The sequence below is a fragment of the Triticum aestivum genome, chromosome 2D (genome assembly GCF_018294505.1).
Source record: "Triticum aestivum cultivar Chinese Spring chromosome 2D, IWGSC CS RefSeq v2.1, whole genome shotgun sequence".
Classification (NCBI taxonomy): domain Eukaryota; kingdom Viridiplantae; phylum Streptophyta; class Magnoliopsida; order Poales; family Poaceae; genus Triticum; species Triticum aestivum.
The window spans coordinates 648,731,603-648,740,827 of NC_057799.1; the positions used below are offsets into that span (position 1 = coordinate 648,731,603).

General features: G+C 41.6%; 1 pseudogene; it reads right to left on the reverse strand.

Moving 5' to 3' along the window:
- Window positions 1-514: 514 nt before the first annotated feature.
- Window positions 515-4,602, reverse strand: LOC123056173 (uncharacterized; annotated as a pseudogene).
- Window positions 4,603-9,225: the final 4,623 nt, after the last annotated feature.

Below are 9,225 nucleotides of genomic sequence, written 5' to 3' on the forward strand. Positions count from 1 at the left end.
AAAGATGTGCTGTACTGCAACACCCAACAGCCAGTTCCGACACAAGCACCTCTGCTACCCTCTCGCTTCTGTCTCAATCTGCCCGGCCTTACAATTTGCATCCCAAATGTGATTAATCAAGGGTATAGTTATTTTTCTACTATGAGAAACAGGTACTATAGCTTAGAAAACTCAAGTAGCCAACATGCACAGGCACATTTTGATCTAGTTTGGCCATGCGGGGTGACCGACATTTGTTAGCTTGGCAAAGCTCTTGTCTTCGACCAAAAACAATTACATTCGTCAATTCGACCCAAACTCAAATGTAGGTTTACTCCAAGCTGAAACATAATAAATAATAAAGGTACCTCCCTAGAAGTTGTAGGAATAGAACAAAAGAAACATATATTGGTCTACTACTTCTTCAAGTTTGATCATGTAAGATCAAACAAACATCCGTCCAGTTCTTCAGGTTTGATCACACAAGACAACATAAACATATATAGGTCTACTTCAAATTAGATTACACAAGACAACAAAATAAACAAATTAGTTCCAAGTTTGATCGCCTAAGAGCATGAGCTAAACAAGAGTCATAGAGGGAAGATGTACCCCTCTGCCAAGTTGTCGAGCTTGTCCCTCACAAGTAGAGACCAAGCAATGACAACCTGCAGCTTAGCATTGCCAATAGTACATTCTTGAGTGCTTATTTGGCAATCTTGAGCAGGGAAGTCTAGCCGGGCTTCATCAGCAACAATACCAGACTTTGAATAGCCTTTCATGATAATCCTAAGCGATCCTTTTGATTCCACAGTAACAACATTCCTTGACAGAGGAAGGTAACCATCTAGTCCATCTTCGGGAAAATTTTGAACAGAATCAAGCAACACAACTTGCCGACATGCAGCAGCAATAGCACCTTCAGTAGACGTTGAACAAGAAACTTGTACACCATAAAAGGAAATCCCCCTCCAACAACACGAATAGACAAGATAGTGGCCTGGATCGCACTACGAACAGTCTGAAGGCCCACCTCTGCGCTACACAGGCAGCCAAGGAAAAGAGCAGTATCACCACCGAAATGGTGGTGGTTAGTAGAACTCATCAATGCTTTGTCTTGGGGCTCTGCTCCATCTTTTATCCTTAGTTCAACTTCAAAGTCAACAGGGTACTCGGCCAGAATAGCACGAGACGGGCCAGTCAAGTGCAAAAAAGGATCCTGCAAACATCATTGTTGTCATTACTAACGCTAAAATGAAACATATGAGATAACATGGAAAGTATTACAAAGAATTAAATTTAAATAGACCATCACAACTTTGCTTAGGAACAAACTCAATGACTTTTATGTTCCTCATAACCGGAACATGAAGCTACAAGACATGTTCATATTGGAAAGTTAACCAAACTGGAGAAGTACTTAGTTACTTAGATGCATATAGGCATAGTCAATCTGCATGCTACTTGTGTTTTACTCAGGTGCAAGCACGAGGGGTTTTGTGCCTGCATAACACTTTTTATTTTTTCCCTCTTATCTTTCTTTCTATCTTCAATGTCTCAAGTAAATAAAACAATTTAAGCTCCGGTGCATGCTCAAGTAGCTAGATAGGATGTCTTTCCTAGATGGACGCCTAAATACGGTATCTTGGTAACTCAATAGTGTATCTCATTAACTGAAACACGTAGCAGCGAGTCACCGAATCAAATATCCAAGTTACATCATTGTGGTACCGAGGCATCAAATATCTACTTATTTGCATCAATATAAGTGAGCGTAGACAATCACGTGAAGGTTGCCATGTAATGTTTAGGAGGAAGATAATCTGTGCTATATTGCCGAAGTTACAATTGTGAAATGTAGCAACTAGATAAAAAATTAAGAAGTGACAGAGCTGATAAAAAAATGAGATCTTTGCCAAGGTGAACAAATAACACAAAGTGCCATCTCCCTCCTTTTTTGTTTCAATACATGTATATTCTTGCTTGCAAGGTCATATGAATCATCTATTTTTTCTTCTTATGGTTGTTTTAGTTGCATGTGCCTTAATACAAATAGCTAAAAAATACAGATATTTTGCTTAGAGAGGGTTTGATTTGTTGCTTGCCGTGCTTAATTTATAGAGGTGCTATCTATCTGTTTGTTTGAAATGCCTATGAATGAGAATGGTATTCCCTTCCTAAGAGATTTTTGTACTGATGGATAGAGCACCAGTAATTAATGGTCATATTGATTGTTTGAATGTTCCTCTTGCTGCTGACAACAGTACAATTGATTATATCTCTGAATGAAAACTGACTCATCTTCCATGGTCATTAGAAGGTCGAAACGGGAGAATGACCTCTACTTCCTAAAATGTTTTCATTTCGGTTTACTGAATAAGCTAAATATATATCTGGGGAGCAAGTGTTAGAACACAGAAACCTATGATATTGCTGCTGTTGAGATATGTATGAAAATATTGGAATCAAATTTAACCATGCAACCATATCAACAAGGGCTGGTATTCTGCCTGGAAGGTGCAGTATTGAAGCTGCTTGCATTAATCCGGAATAGATCTTGACTTTGGCCAGAAGTAGAAACTTTTTTTTCATATAACCTTTTCTTTACTAACTACCACTAGATGTTACTCACAGAGTGAGTTTGTTATCTGTTGTGCTACTCGACTAATGCTGCTGAGCTTAATTCCATTTCCTTCATGTGTAGTTACACGCTGATAGGGATAAACTTTGCTTCAATCAAATTGTTTTCATCCATGAAAAATGATTATCAAGCTATGCTTATTTAAGAACCAGCAGAGCCATATCGACCAACATATTAATTTTCAAATGTTTGCTAGTGTAAATGTTTAACACACAAAATCACATTCAAGAGAGAAAAAAAATTTCATATACATACCTTTTCAGTGAGTAATTGGCAGTTAGTCCTGGAGCGAGAGAAGAGAAGGTTGTGGTTACCATCCACAGCGTCTCGAGCAGCAACTACGCCGTACACATAGAGTGGCCACTTCAAGCTGTCATCTAGATCAAATATTTTGAAGGAGTAGATCTGCAATGCCTTGGTGGCGAAGCCGGAGTATGGGATGATACCAGGAGCAAAGGGGGTAAAGTACATAGGAGACAATGTGGCTGCAACATCAATGTGTGTAGTGTTATATAAATGTACAAATTACTAAACCAAGAGAAGTGCAATATTTTACTATACAAGAAGGAAAGCAGCATGTAATATGATTGCATTGACTGAGAAATGCATATTAAGAAACAAAAAGGAACCAAAAGCAGGAAATACATGAGCACATAGGTGCTACCCTCACCGACAACAAATCGGAACATCCACTTGGGAAACTGTGCACTTGTGTCTGTGTATTTGTGCAGGTATATACCTGTTTCACCATCCGTATCACTGGTCTATTTCCTTTGAAATGTGCACTGTAGTCCTGACTTTAGTTCATTAATCACTACCTTCCAACAGCTAATCCTATTTGACAACTTATTGTCTCCATGTTTGAACGGTACGGTTCGCTAGGCCTCTGAGAGACATATGTATATGATCAATCAATACCCTTGGTAATTACTCACTTGTCTTTACAGTAAATTGGTGAGAGTTGATTTGTTCCTAAATCTGACATGCATGATGCACTAGTACACTGACATTATATTCTAGGAATTTGGTGTGGGTTTTTCTAATTTCTGGCACAAGCACTAATTCCCCCTAAACTAGTACAATGAGTTTCCCCAGAGTTACAAATTTTCTATCAAAATTACTAAAACTTTTACTGTACAAGAAGTAAAGGCAGAAAGTGATACGATTGCACTGATTGAGAAATTGATTCATATTAAGAAAGAACAAGGAAGCAAAGCTGACCATAAAGACTAAGTTAGGTTTTTTCAAAGAAAAAAGAGACTAAGTTAGGTGTGATAATGAAGGAGCCATTGAAGCCGCCACACCTTAACACGGGGCTGCCCCAAATGGATTTCCAGCTGACACGGCGCTCTTTGTAAGCCGAAACTGCAGGAGCATCCTGAGAATTAGATTTGCCTGAATTGGGTGACCCATGCCTCGCTATGATTCTGGAGATCTCCGCGCATCTTTTTGACAGGCGATAGAGTAATCTGGCAGTCTCCAAGGGGATTGGCACACCGAGTTCCCTCAGAGATTGGACCCGGTAGCCCAGCTTGAGCGCCTCGTGCAAGAGCAGAGCGAGGGCCTCCTCTTGATTTGCAACGAGGTAGGGCAAACTGACCAGAGGCAGGCTCGCGACTTTCTGGTTCTGATCGACCAGCTGAGGTGATTCGAGAGATAGTGATCTCCCGTCGGGATGATGACGATTTAGGTAATCCTTCTTTCCGGCGATCGTCTCCAGGCCCCGGGACGTGGCCTCGCTCCTCAGCGTACCGGTCTCCCACCTCAGGGTCTCACGGTAGCGACCAAGAGCGTCCACCATGTCTGTTTTCGAAGTCCACGTCCATCTTCGTCTCTTCTCCCCAACACAGTTGATCTCAGTTAGGATCTCTCTTCCCGCCGCCGCCTATGATATATAAGATCTCCGCTGAGTCAGAGTCGGACTGAATCTCTGAGTCGGCGGCGGAATCTCTCTTTACGTCGCCGATTCCGCCGCCAATTAGGCTTCAACCAAGTTTTTTTTTTCGGAATAGATAACTGCCGAACGTCAGGATTTTAGGATCCCAACCCAAACGTGTTTTGTACCCTTGGATCATTAGCACGAATCTTGGAGCAAGGTGATTAGCCACGTCAGACCCTTTTTCGTTCGGGAAATACGCACATCGCCACGAACGGCTTCCCCTCCCCCACTCCGTTGTCTTTCTTCCTTCTCCCCCACGGGAGAGTATCCTGTGATACGGGAGCTTAGGTGCTCCCATGATACGGGTTTTTGGGCCATCGGATCTCAGATCCAATGGCGTATGAGAAGCTGCTGTAGCTGTTGTACATGCGCGCATTTTTCAGATTCTATGATGGCTTTTGTGCAAAAATATTCATCATCTCACAGGAGCTGTTGGATTTGAGATCCAACGGCTGAGGGCGCACGGGAGCACTTAAGCTTAGGTGCTCCCGGAGCACCAGATATTTCCCCTCTCCCCCACCCCCCTTCCCCCCGCATTCTTCTCTTCCCACCACCGGGAACTATCATCAATTCCTCCATCCTCCCCCTCCCTTTCCTCCGGGGAGGCACCGCTGGAGATTCCCAGCGCCGCCCCTATGGCGCGGCGTGGAGACGGAGGCTCGGGCGTGTCATGCGGCAAGCAGATCTCGGGCTGCGACCATGTCGACGACGGCGGAGAAGGGCCCACGCGCGTGGTGGTGTGGTGATTCCAGTGGGCCGGAGTTGCCAGAGAGATGGAAGGTAGGTGGTGGCGCTTCTAGAGGAGGCTGGACGCGGATGGGGGTGGAGCAGAGTTGTCCCCGCGGCGCACGGAGGGGCATAGAAACGGCGAAGACGACGCCGACATGCTCCACAGGGGCGGCGATCCATGCAGCCATAGGCTTTGGGCGGGCGTGACGGATCGGGCTCGAGGACGGACATGGCGCTCCTCTGCTTCCATCGAGCTGCAAGGGCGCGTGCCGTCCCCGCTCGCCATTGTCCACGTGTCCTCACCGACGCGTAGGCTGATGACGCGGTGAAGGCACACCCTGATTTGCTCCTGACAACCCAAGCGGGGTCAAAGCCACAGCCGCAACTCGAGCTAGATAGCCACGGCGACTCACCGCACAAGACCCCGCCATTGGATTCATTTCTCTGCAGGTAGCATCCTGCTGAACCTTCTTTCATATTTGTTCGGTTAATCGTCTGCAATTTTTTGCCATGCCACGATGCAGTAGATGCACGGCAGATTTCATTATTGCAGTCTCACTATATTGGTAGAGGAGCAGCATTTTTAGTTTTTGAGTAGAGAGAGCAGATATGCATGAGATTATATCCATATAAATTGGCTAGACAAGCAAACAAAACACCATGGCAACTTTCTTATTAAGATGGCAAATGTTTGGAGTGGTGAGGCCGTGAGATGGTAGTTTTAGTGTGGGAAACACGGCAATTTTTAGTACACAACTGTAGCTTCATAAAACGAGCATAGCAGTAATTTTTGCCATGCTCAAAGATTGTGTCATGTACAAAGTTGCCATGCTGATTTTGTGATTGCAGTTTCACTGTCCACGGCCATATACAAGTTTACTTGATACCATCATAGAATTAGAATAATTTTTGCCATGCTCAAAGATTGTGTCATGTACAAAGTTGCCATGCTGATTTTTAGACATATAAAAACAGTCAAACATTTTTGATAAAAATTTGCCATGCTATTTTACAGAACACACAAACATTTGCAGCCTTGATATAACTGAATATTTGTACAGTAAGTTCAGTTCTCATTTGTAGCTATCACAACATTTTTTGTCACCAGTAGTGTGTCTCAAGCAGGGGGGTTAGGGGGTGTTCAACGCGTGGTGAACGCGTGATGAGGCAGGGGTGTTCAACGCCGATCGATTATGGCTTTTCCGACCTCGCTTCCACCTTCCACGGCGTCGCCCAGGGCCAGGCCGGCTCCCGGCGTGTTTTCCTCTGCCTCATCGCTGCCTTCTGCTCGGCAAGCTCGCCTGTGACCCCCCCTCTCCCCCTGCTCTAGATCTCTTCTTTGTTGTGCATTTTTTTGTCTGAATTTTTCTGTCTTCAGATAGCACATGGCAATTTATATTCAGATGATATGGCTACATCATATTAGGGAGAAATTTAAGAGTGGAGAGCATCGTTACCATCAGTTTTTGACATACCAAATTGATGCTGGAACCATATGCATTGGTAATGTTAATTGCCATGGCAATAATACTTTTTTATAAAGTTGCCATCAGTTTTTTATTCAGTAAATGATGGACATAGCAACTATGCATTATTCTGTAGGAAGTTCATCGAATTCATTCATAACTTGGCAAATTTATATATACTTTGTATGGCAAATTCGCTTACACATTATGTTTCCACAACATGGCAAATTTTGTATATTTCATTCTTCGTAATATCCACATTGCGATGGGCAGGTGTAATGGGCTGCACCGATTCAGATGACCGTGAGAGGGAGGCTGCCTGGACGGCTGCGCGACGGCGACCAATTGAATGGCACGGCGCACGGCCTCTAGGTGTGCCTTCTTTGATGGCTGGCCGTGCCGCCTTGCAGCAGAGCGGGGATCGAGCGGGCTGCTAGCTCATCGTTTCTGTTGTTGGTGCGTCCCCATTTTTTCTGCTACTAGTATCTTTCATGTTTCTTCAGTTGTATTGCTTGCTAGTACTCTGTTATCTCCAAGTCTGAGTTTATTTTAGCTAGAGGGACCATCTTTTTCGTAATTCCCTTTTCTGTGATGGCAACTTAAGATGTTTTTCCCATGGCAATTATTTGGTCATGTTTTTAGATAGTTCTATTCCAGTAGTGATGGCATTATAGTGATGATTTGTGTGATGTGATGGAAATTTTCATCCATTTTCACATTCTCCAAAATTGCCATGGCAACTCTTAGTGCATATTCTTTTCCTACAAATCATCCGATTCGGTACATGTGAAGCTCTGGAGAGCCATGGATGTGCGTGGAGGGCCATTTTTCTGCTACTAGTATCTTTCGCATTTCTTCAGTCGTATTGCTTGCTAGTACTCTGTTATCTCCAAGTTTGGGTTTATTTTAGCTAGAGGAACCATGTTTTTTGTAATTCCTTTTTCTGTGATGGCAACTTAAGATGTTTTCCCATGCAATTATTTGGTCATGTTTTTAGATAGTTCTGTTCCACTAGTGATGGCAGTCATTTTTGCCATAGCTTGTTTCTTGGTCTGGTGAGATCGTAAGATTGCTATCAGTACCTAATTTTTCAGAATGATTTTTTTCTGAGAGAACCTGTTTTTCGTTTCTGTATTTTTGTTATAATGATTTTTCTGAATTGAGGCTCGGTTCAACACAACTGCAACTTAACTTGTGTTCACATGGCAAATTCATATGGTCCCATAAAAGCATTTTTTTTCAAGGATAAAGTGTTCATGGCATTTTTTAGTTTTTTCTTACCATGGCAAATTTAGTTTATTGGTCTTGTCAAATTTGGAGTACTATTTTTCGACCAAGGCAATTCAATAATTGAGCATGGGAAATTTTAGTGTTTTGGCCATGGAAAATTTAGTTTATTGATGTGGCAAGTTTTATTAATTGACCATGGCAAATTTTTAAGTTCTTTTTCAACCATGGCAAATTTAGTTTATGGACCATGACAAGTTTTATTAATCGGCCATGGCAAATTGTAAGTCCGGCCATGGCAAGTTTAATAATTGGCCATGGCAAATTTAGTTTATTGACCATGGCAAGTTTTATTAATTGACCATGGCAAATTTTAAGTCCTTTCTCGATCATGGCAAATTTAGTAATTGACCATGGCAAAACAAATTGTAGATCATGGCAAGTTTAGTAATTGTTAAGAACATCCACATCTTCTGTCATGCCCTTTTTTGGCAAATTTACTCAATTTTTTGCCATGGCAAAAATACTTTTATTCACATGGCAAACTTTAGTGTAAGTTGCCATGGAAATTTTTAGTTTAAGTTGCGGCAAATTTATTGTAAAGATCATGGCAAGTTTTGTTTTAAAAATGATGGCAAAATTACATTTTCTAGAACATGGCAATTTTAACTATGTAGCAGGGTAAATATATTTGTATAGCCATGGCATTTTAAATTTGTTTCCATGGCAAAAGTACTCCATTTTTGCCATGGAAATAATTAATCCATCTTTTGACATGGCAAATTTAACTCCATTTTTGCCATGCCAAAAATATTTTTTGTTTTCACATGGCAAATTTTTAGTTTAAGTTGCCATTGCAAATTTAACTCTATTTTTGCCATGCCAAAAATATTTTTTGTTTTCACATGGCAAATTTTTAGTTTAAGTTGCCATTGCAAATTTTATTTTTAGTTGCCATGGCAAATTTATTGTAAGGAGCATGGCAATTTTAATTTAAATATTATGGCAAATGTACATTTTATAGAACATGGCAAATTTTACTATGTAGCATCTTAAATATACTTGTGTAGCCATGGCATTTTTTAATTTATTTCCATGGCAAAAGTACTACATTTTTGCCATGGCAAATTATCTTGATTTCTGTGTGATATTTATTGTAAAGTTTTTTTTTTAGTTTTTTAGTTGGTTTCGTATTTTTGATGGTTTTTTTATTTACCTAAATGGGCCTATTTTGGCCTGCCAGC